This window comes from Zalophus californianus, chromosome 3, assembly GCF_009762305.2.
Source record: "Zalophus californianus isolate mZalCal1 chromosome 3, mZalCal1.pri.v2, whole genome shotgun sequence".
Lineage (NCBI taxonomy): Eukaryota > Metazoa > Chordata > Mammalia > Carnivora > Otariidae > Zalophus > Zalophus californianus.
Window position 1 is genome coordinate 120,316,679 of NC_045597.1, and position 9,160 is coordinate 120,325,838.

Here is a 9,160-nt window from a genome sequence, read left to right on the forward strand (position 1 = left end):
AATACTTTATTTTTGTCTTTTGTGTTTAACAAAATTAAACTATTCACACATATTAATTTATGTAAAAGAAACTAAGAATTTATTTAGATTTATCCACTTAAGAGGCAGGGTATACTTATACTGTGCTAGAAAGAAAATCTATATGACAGTTTTAGAGAAAATCCAATTAAATTGATTAAGGAGATGATTTTGCAAAACTTATCCCACAGAGAAGCATATCAAGCCTTTTAAAGCAAATGTCAGGATTAGTTGACAGAATGAAAGATGTCACAAAGGTAATTTATTATTTTTTTCCTTCTGTTATTACAAATAAGCCACCTACAATTACTGGGTAAATTAAGCAGGTAAGGGAAATCAAATACATTTTATAATTGAGAAACCAAGATGATTACTCTGTAATGTTACTGTAGAAATTCTCAAAATCTATTTCAAGTGCCTATTTTTTTATGAAAATAAAAAGAAATTAAGTTAAAACTTGTAAAGCAACTTCAGAAGTTTAATGAGCTTGATGCAGAGTTCCTGGAATTCAGTGACTGTCGGGGGCTTGTTACTATTAACCACGGGCTTGAGGCAAAGGTAAGAAACAGAAATAATACCAAAAAAAGGGGAGGGGGGAACAAGAGAAATAAAGCTAAAAGAGGGAGAAGATTTTTTAAAGAAATTTAATGTTAGCCACCAAAAATTTCAAAACTATCAGCAATATTTTGAATTGAAGATGACTTTCCAAAATCTAGCCTGCTCTAACTTCGTGGTCCCTGGCAAGTGCCTTCTTCAGTGCCCAGAGCACTGCCTTTCACCTGTGTGCCCACGTCCATCTGTATCTCTGCTCTCAAGGAAGTACTTTACGGAAGTCAAGTACACCTTATGTGAATAAGGGCAAATGTGAATGTTTAAGGAATATATGCATTCTGTCTTTTGGCACTAATTTTTGAATAAAAATCTACTCAAATAAACTTTCCAACTTGGAAAAGAAGCATAAAGAAGCTTAATGGTGACCAGAAATGGTGTCATTAAATTACACCACTTTGGCTACAAAGCGTGTGAGGTTTTATTAGGCTAAATATCATATGGAAATCACATATCTCTTAGATATACACATGACCATCAAAAAAACCCAATGCATTCAATGGCAAGTTATAAATGAGGAAAGGCTGCTTTAAAATATAAAGTTATATAAAGTTATTATGTATACTAAATATAGGGAAAGATATTTCTAAAAATTGAATAAGAATTTTTCAAAAAGGCACCATTAACTAGGTCTAAATAGGCGAGAAGTATAATATCCCAAACCTAAAAACCATGGTTAAAGAAAGTAATTCAAAAGACTTTTTTATCGCTTCTCGGCCTTTTGGCTAAGATCCAGTGTAGTAATTCGAAAGACTTTTTAAAAAATTTTTATTTAATTTTCTTTTCAAAATTTATTATTTTAAAAAATGTTCAATGACTGGATTTCAAGAATGAGTCGCCATTCTTATAGATGCAAGGCTGAAAGCAAAGGATTTTCCCAGTTGAGAGCAGTAGTATTCATTTTAATAAGGATCTTAAATACAAATAGGCATGATTTCACAAAAGGCCATTCTCACTGCCTGTCTTCTTCCCTTGGAGTGCTCGGAGAGGACATGCCTGAAGCCACAGCTGATGAGCAGGCCTACTCCATGACCTGGGAGGGAACTCTTGCACTGTGCGTTCCTATCCTCCAATTATAAAATTTTGGTCATTAAATTTCCCAACCTTCAATTTTTCTCAAGAAGATATTAATGACTACACTCCTGGGGGTTTCTGAAAACCAAATGGACAATTTATCACTATACCTGGAACATACCAGCTGTAACCAAACTCATAAACAAGTGAGACTCATCAGATGAACAGAAAAAGACTTTATCCCCTGTCTGTATCAACACAATGTGTACTGACCCAGGGATGAAATCTAAGAAAGCCTTTCTGGTCATTCTCAGATAAATGAAAAAAAACATCCCCTTCAGAATTTCAAGATGCAAAACTACTCTCATTTCCACAGTTAAAATGTGTCTTCCACACAATCACCAGAGTTCCAGAGTTTCCTTAGAGTTAAAATCGTCTTCCTTCCCTAGCTCAGATTTGGTTATGGCAGGAACTTGAGATGGAAACGTGGAAACAGGGTGGGGGTGGACGAAGAGTGCACTAGGCATGTTCTCTCTTGAGATGGCCCCGCTCTTCCTTCCCCCTCATTAGCTATTACTCCCCACTGTGTCACAGCAAAAGTGAGGGAAAAGGCCAAGATACCAAGACATAAAGGGTTTTTTATTGGCTGTGGTTAGCAGAGACACCCCCTGGGCTTGGCAGGCATTTATGGGGCCAGCTTCATTTTTTTAGCGAGTGTCTCACTCTCTCTCTCTCCATCCTGCCCTTCCTCCAGGTATTCAGACATCAAGCGCAACCGAAACACAAATATTCTACTTCTTGTTGGTCAGAGGATAGCTGTTTCCCTTTCACAGTCCCTTACTCTGTTGTTACAGGCTACTTCCTCAAGCTGCTTGGTCCTTAGGATTTTTGCTCACACTGAGGTAGATACCTACCTCCTTCCTATTGCCCACAGCAAACTCCTGAGAATACTTATGAAGTCCTCTCAATGGCCTCTTTGGAGACTTCTTCATTTCTCTTCATCTTTCCAGATTCTTCTATAGGCTGGACCTATAGGAGTTAGCTGTAGGTAACACATTTAGTTGTATACATTTGCATAATGTCTTTGGAGGCAGTGAGTATGTTCTAGTTACCTATTATAGTCTAACAAAACTTAGTGGCAATGACAATTTATAATTATTTCTTAGCATTCTGTGATTTTTGGCTTAGCTGGAGAATTCTTGTTTGAGATCTCTCATGGGTTTGTGTCAAGTAACAGCTCAGACTAGCATTATCAGAAGGCCCCACCAGACAGGAAGCAGAAGCTGCCAGGGCTGTTAGGGACCATAACTGGAACTGAGTGATATTTTATTGATTATAACAATAATAAGGCCTGTTCAGGCTTGATTAAGGGGTTAGAGAGATGGATGCCACCTTTGCACGCAAAAGTAGCAAGTTGAAGAGCAAATGACATGGGAGATATTGTAGCCATATTTGGAAAATACAATCTTCCATAGAGTACTTGCTGCTTATATTCTTGAAGCATTACTTGGAACAGAAACTTTTAAGTTTAAGTTCCTGATATGTAGGCATTCAGAGGATGTCAGTTATCTATTCGTCCACACCATCCATCCACATTTTACTATATTATCTTTCATGATGCTAAGATGATTAGGTTATCCTCTTAGTTACAAACCTTATGAGTGTCTCAAAGTGTAGAAGTCAAATTGTTCACAATATTTGAAAATAAGTATCCCATGAAACATGCAGGAGGAAATCTTTTGGAATGGAAGAGAAGAGAAATTTATTTCCCTTTATACTCAGAGTTTAATTTATTTTCTTGACCATTAACATGCACTTGTTGGTGCAGAATGTTATGAATTTTAACATATACATAAGTTTGTGTGGTCATGACTACCATAATCAGAATTCAGAACGATTTCATGGCCTCTCCTGCAGAACTGTCTTCTACTATCCTTTGCAATCATACTCTCCCTCAACTCCTCAATTTTAGCAATCTTTAATTCCTTTTCCCCCCTAGATTCTATTTATTTATTTGAGAGAGAGAGAGAGCACGAGTGGGGCAGAGGGGCAGAGGGGCAGAGGGAGAACGAGAAGCAGGTACCCCACGGAGCAGGGAGCCCGACCTGGGGCTCAGTCCCAAGACCCTGGGATCATGACCTGAGCTGAAGGCAGCCGCTTAACTGACTGAGCCACCCAGGCACCCCATCAACCCCTAATTTCTTTTCCTTCATTATAGTTTTGTCTTTTTCAGGATGTCAAATACATGGAAGTATATAATATACAACCTTTGAGAACATTTTTACTCAGCGTAATTCCCTTGAGATTTATCCAAGTTGTTGTGTGGATGCATAACTCACTACTTTTTATTTCAGAGGATTAGCCCACTGTATGAATATAGCACAGTTTATCCAGTTGCTTGTGAAAGACCTTTGTCTTTTCCAGTTTTTGACAATTGTAAATAGAGTTGTTATGAATATTAATATACAGGTTTTTGTATAAACATTGATTTTTAATCCTTCTGAGTAAATTGCTAGGACTGAGATTGCTAGGTCATGGAGTAAGTATAGATTTAAATTCCTAAGACACTGCCATTCTCCTTTCCAGGATGGCTGTCTCATTTTGCATTCCCACCGGCAATATAAGAGAGTTCTTATTGTGAATCCTCACCAACACTTCCTGTTATCAGCAGCATGTATGTTGTACTTATATATATATATATATATATAAGCAATATAAATATATTATTTAATGAGTTTATTAGGTAAATAGTATCTCATCATTATTTGAATGTGTAATTCTTGAATATCTAATGATGACGAATATAATTTTAGGTACTATTTTACATTCATTTATTCTCTTCAGTCAAGTGTCTATTCAAGGCTTTTGTCCATTTTTTAACTGAGCTATTTCTTTTCTTTTCTTTTTTTTTAAGATTTTATTTATTTATTTTAGGGAGAGAGAGAGGGGGCAGGAGGAAGAGCAGAAGGAGAGGGACAAGCAGACTCCTGGCTGAGCACAGAGCCCAAAGGATGTGGGGCCCAATCCCAGGACTCAGAGATCATGACCTGAGCCAAAATCAAGAGTCAAGAGCTTAACCGACTGAGCCACCCAGGTGCCCCAAGAGCTATTTATTTTCTTAATGTGGAGTTTTAAGTATTTTTTATATACACTAGATACACATTCTTCATTAAATATGTGATTGGCAAATATCTTCTACCAGTTCCTGACATTCTTTTTATTTTATTAAGAGTACCTTTAGCGGAGCAAATTTTTTGACCTTGTTTAAGAAGTTCTTGCCTAACCCTGGGGCATGAAGTTTTCTTCAATGTATTTTTCTTTAGTTTTATATTTTAAACTAAGATTTATAACTGATTTTGAGTTAATTTTTATATAAGGTATCATGTTGAAATTGAGGTTCTTTTTTTGCACTATTTTAACATCATTTGTTAAAAAGACAATCTTTTTTCCCCCCATTTATTTGCCTTTATACTTAAAAAAAATCACTGGCCATATTTGTTTGGGTCTGTTTCTGGACTCTGTTCTGCTCTATCAATCCATGTGTTCATCCCTTTACCAATTCTGTACTTTCATATTTACCATAGCTGTACAGTGAGACCTAAATCTAGGTAGCCTGATTCCTCCATCTTTGATCTTCTTTTATTAAAATTGTTTTGGCCAATCTACTCCTTATACTAGTTCATTGGTCTTTCCATATAAATTTTCAAGTGACCTTGTCTATATCTACCAAAATCTTGCTGGGAGGGAGTTGATTACAATTGTGATAAATCCCTAGATCAATTTAGGGAGAATTGACTCCATTAGCATGCTGAATCATCCGATCAATTTCAAATTGTATCCTGCCACCTGGATCCAAAGTATAAAAATTTAAGAAAAATGACAAATATTATGCTAAGTGAAGTAACTAGGAAGAAATTAGTTAGTCCTTAACTCTAATTGGTTTAGTCCTAAATGTATATTTGGTGCATATGTCATCTATATATTTAGATAATCTGTCATGCTTTCTTCTTTTTAGGATCTTCCTTACAAGGAGGATTATAGGAGCATTGTTTTTACTATTTAAATTATAAAATTAGATACCTATTAAATTTTTTTAGAATTAATGTACTGTCATCTTGTCATAGCCTGGTGATTGATATGAACCTCTGGCCTCTGCAACCACCACATCACTAATAATTGTAGCCAGTAGAGTACAGGGAGGCTTAGCTGTCTTCATTTTAATTTTACTTCTAAACTTTTATCATTATCTCTCATCATGTCAGGAAGGTGGAATGAATAATAGCTTCCATCTGCAACATTCAGTGGCTTATGAAATTCTAAGGTTGGTTTAGAGTGATGCTATTGACCCACATCCCATATGTTATTGTGTGGTTCATAATAATAACACTGGCTTATCATTTCTCATCCCCATACAAGATTTAATCTTATAAAATCATACTGCTGCTGTGCCATATGGACAATATAATTATGCACATTTCCATTTTTTATTTCAATTTGCAACTGTGAGTATTCTAAATTGTATACTCTTCTAATCTGCATGTGTATCCCAAATATTAGTAAAGATATGTTTAAGGTGCATTTAATAATGATAGCATGTTTCTATCTTTAGTGATGGTTCATGTGGGAGTATTTGAATAAAGCTGGCATGATTTTGCTTCAGAGAAACTAACAGCAGTTAGTAAGTTGATTGATCAGTTTCTGGTTCCTGACATTTTGATCCATGATGTGAGCACAGGATGCTTACTTACCATCTGAATCTCCTGGGGACTTAGAACACTACTCATCAATGCATCATTCTGGTGGGAAGGGGAAATGAAGCAGAGGAATAGAAAAAAAGTCAGTTAATTGTGGGCTCATAAAAAGGTTTAAACTCTAAGTTCTTGGCAGGGAATTAATAAGAGGAAAGAGGAAAACAACAGTGGATCTGTGTTTCTGAATAATCATATTCTGCTCATCTTGATTCAAATAACACACAATTATGGATTTCCCTTTCCCTAACAAAACGTGTACACACACATAAAAATGGATGCATCTGAAAATTTAATTCATGCAGAATTTTGGTGTACTTTCATTATGTCTAATCACATATTGATTTAAATAAGTCATATTAGGGCGAATAGCACAAGACCCAAGGTTTCTTCTTTTAGAATTTTTAAGATGCTCTTTGATCTTTACAGGTCATAAAAACCTATGAAAATTCTTTGGGTCTCACAGAGCCTTGAGAAACTGGTAATCTTGTACTGTTCCACTAGAGTTTTCTTTGATGGCTTTCATGTCTGGGTTCACAAAATGTTTCTGTCCAATTTCTTCCTTTAAACATGAAGTTTTCAAATTTATAATGCGGCTGATTGGTACTATCCGTCAGAGAGGAAAAAAATATAATTCAAAATTGCAATGAAAAAAGATGTGGTTTAAAAATCTTTTGAATTCTTTTCTTCTGATAAAATTTTTATAGTTTAAAGCTTTAAAGTTTCTTAATTATCATTCTTTTTCTCTTATAAATTGGTCCATATTTTTCTTACTTTTTCTTTTATTTGATTTCTGTAATGCTACTGTCCTCATTAAAGTGCACTAAAATCATCATATTATCCAACCATTGACTTGTTCATATCTTCTCTGTAGTTGCAATTATCTACATGGAATTTAATTAATTTAGTTAATGTTACTCCTTAATATGTGAAGGGGAAATAACTTCCATTTTTCTAAATCAAAAAATGTATTAATTCCTGCTAATGTCACTATTATCTTTTAGCCAGTACCTTAGTTTCTTAAGTATTTGTGTGTGCGTGCGTGTGTGTGTGTGTGTGTGTGTGTGCGAGCACACACACATGTGTATGGTTTACAAGTGATCCATTTCTAAGGGGACTTTAAGTAACCCATGCTTAAAACACATTGTTGGTGTGACACCTGGGTGGCTCAGTCTGTTAAACTTTTGCCTTCAGCTCAGGTCATGATCTCAGGGTCCTGGGATTGAGTTCTGAATCGGACTCCTTGCTCCGGGTGGGGGGCTGCTTCTCCCTCTGCCTGCCACTCCCTCTGCTTGTGCTTTCTCTCTTTCTCACTCTCTGGCAAATAAATAAGTAAAATCTTTTTAAAAATTCTTAAAAAAACACATCGTTGGAAGAATAAATTAAGGGGTTAACCAAAATGAAATACATTTATAGAAAACAGAAGGAGTAAATGTTTCTAAACACTTGAAGATAAATTGATAGCTACAACATGGCACTGAAATTTATTCTTAGTTTTCTTGGAACAAAAGAAAAGAGAAAACATATTGGATTGTAACCTTTCATCTGGAAGCATATGTATACATCCACAGACAAAATATCTCTAGATCAAAATCCAAGGGAAAACAATATCCCTCAACAAGCTCGTGATAAGACCTTATTTTTAAAAGTTATTTGTCACCAAAGTACAGGTCTGCCTCTCAAAAATAAGACACTTGAGGTAAGGCCAATGTGAATGATAAAAATATAGACTTATTTGAAGACCCTATGTTCCCCTGAGTAAAATGAAGGGTTTTGGCAATCTTGATTAGACCTAGAGTATACCAATGTTAAGATTAAAAAGAAGAATAAAAGCAAAACACTTAACAATTACAAAAATATAGATAAAAACTATTCCAAGTCCTGAGAACTCACATCAGGATTGTAGAAAAAGTACTCAGTTGTGGTAGTAAGAACACACATTTTAAGGACGTTGAGCATTACTAAGCTGTCAAAACACAATGGTACCACTTAAACAGACTTTTTGGACCAGCCCCAGTGACATTCTTTAAATTCCTCAAAAGAGAGAAATATTCTATAAGTTTGGTTGAAAAAGAGAGTACAATTAAGAATCATCTATGTACAAGTCTTCTGAACCCAGTAGAAAGTGCCTGAGTTGAGTAAGGGCAGAGTAAGAACGATGGCTGCCGATGTGGGTACAGGTCATTGAACAGAGGACCAGGATATCTGCAGAGCAGAGCCTGTGTGGTGTTCCTAGCTATTGGCATGCTATAAAGGTGATGTTTCCAAAAGCCTATTAGAGAATAGCAGTAGCATATGCTGGAGTATTTCTGTCTCCTGCCTGCACTACATAAAAGAAAATATGCTTCTGGTTCACACACTTGTATAACGGGAGTCCTAGGAATTTAATTCAAGGTCCTCATAACCATGGAATATGGGAATGGGGAGATGGGAGGGGAATTTGAACAGTAGATTGCTATGATTTGCAGCAAGTTTTGATTATTCTCATTGCACCTGTAGTCTGTTGAATAAGGGTTCAACCAACTTTAACAGGCATTATATTGTGCGAGAAATAAAGATTTATTTTAGTTAAGAAATATTTATTGAGTAACTCACATGTACCACATACTGTGCTAGAAAATGCAGTCTCTACTCTTACAAGGCTCCATTTTGGAATGTGGGACAGATAAACAGATTTTAAAAAACCCATAATTGTATGATTTAAAAATGTGATAATATAATGAAGGCAAAACTGAGTAAGAAAACAGGGCATAATGATAGAAATAATGCGG

General features: G+C 35.6%; 1 pseudogene; it reads left to right on the forward strand.

Moving 5' to 3' along the window:
• The first annotated feature begins 1,332 nt into the window (after positions 1–1,332).
• On the forward strand, positions 1,333–1,489 carry LOC113921236 (annotated as a pseudogene).
• Positions 1,490–9,160: the final 7,671 nt, after the last annotated feature.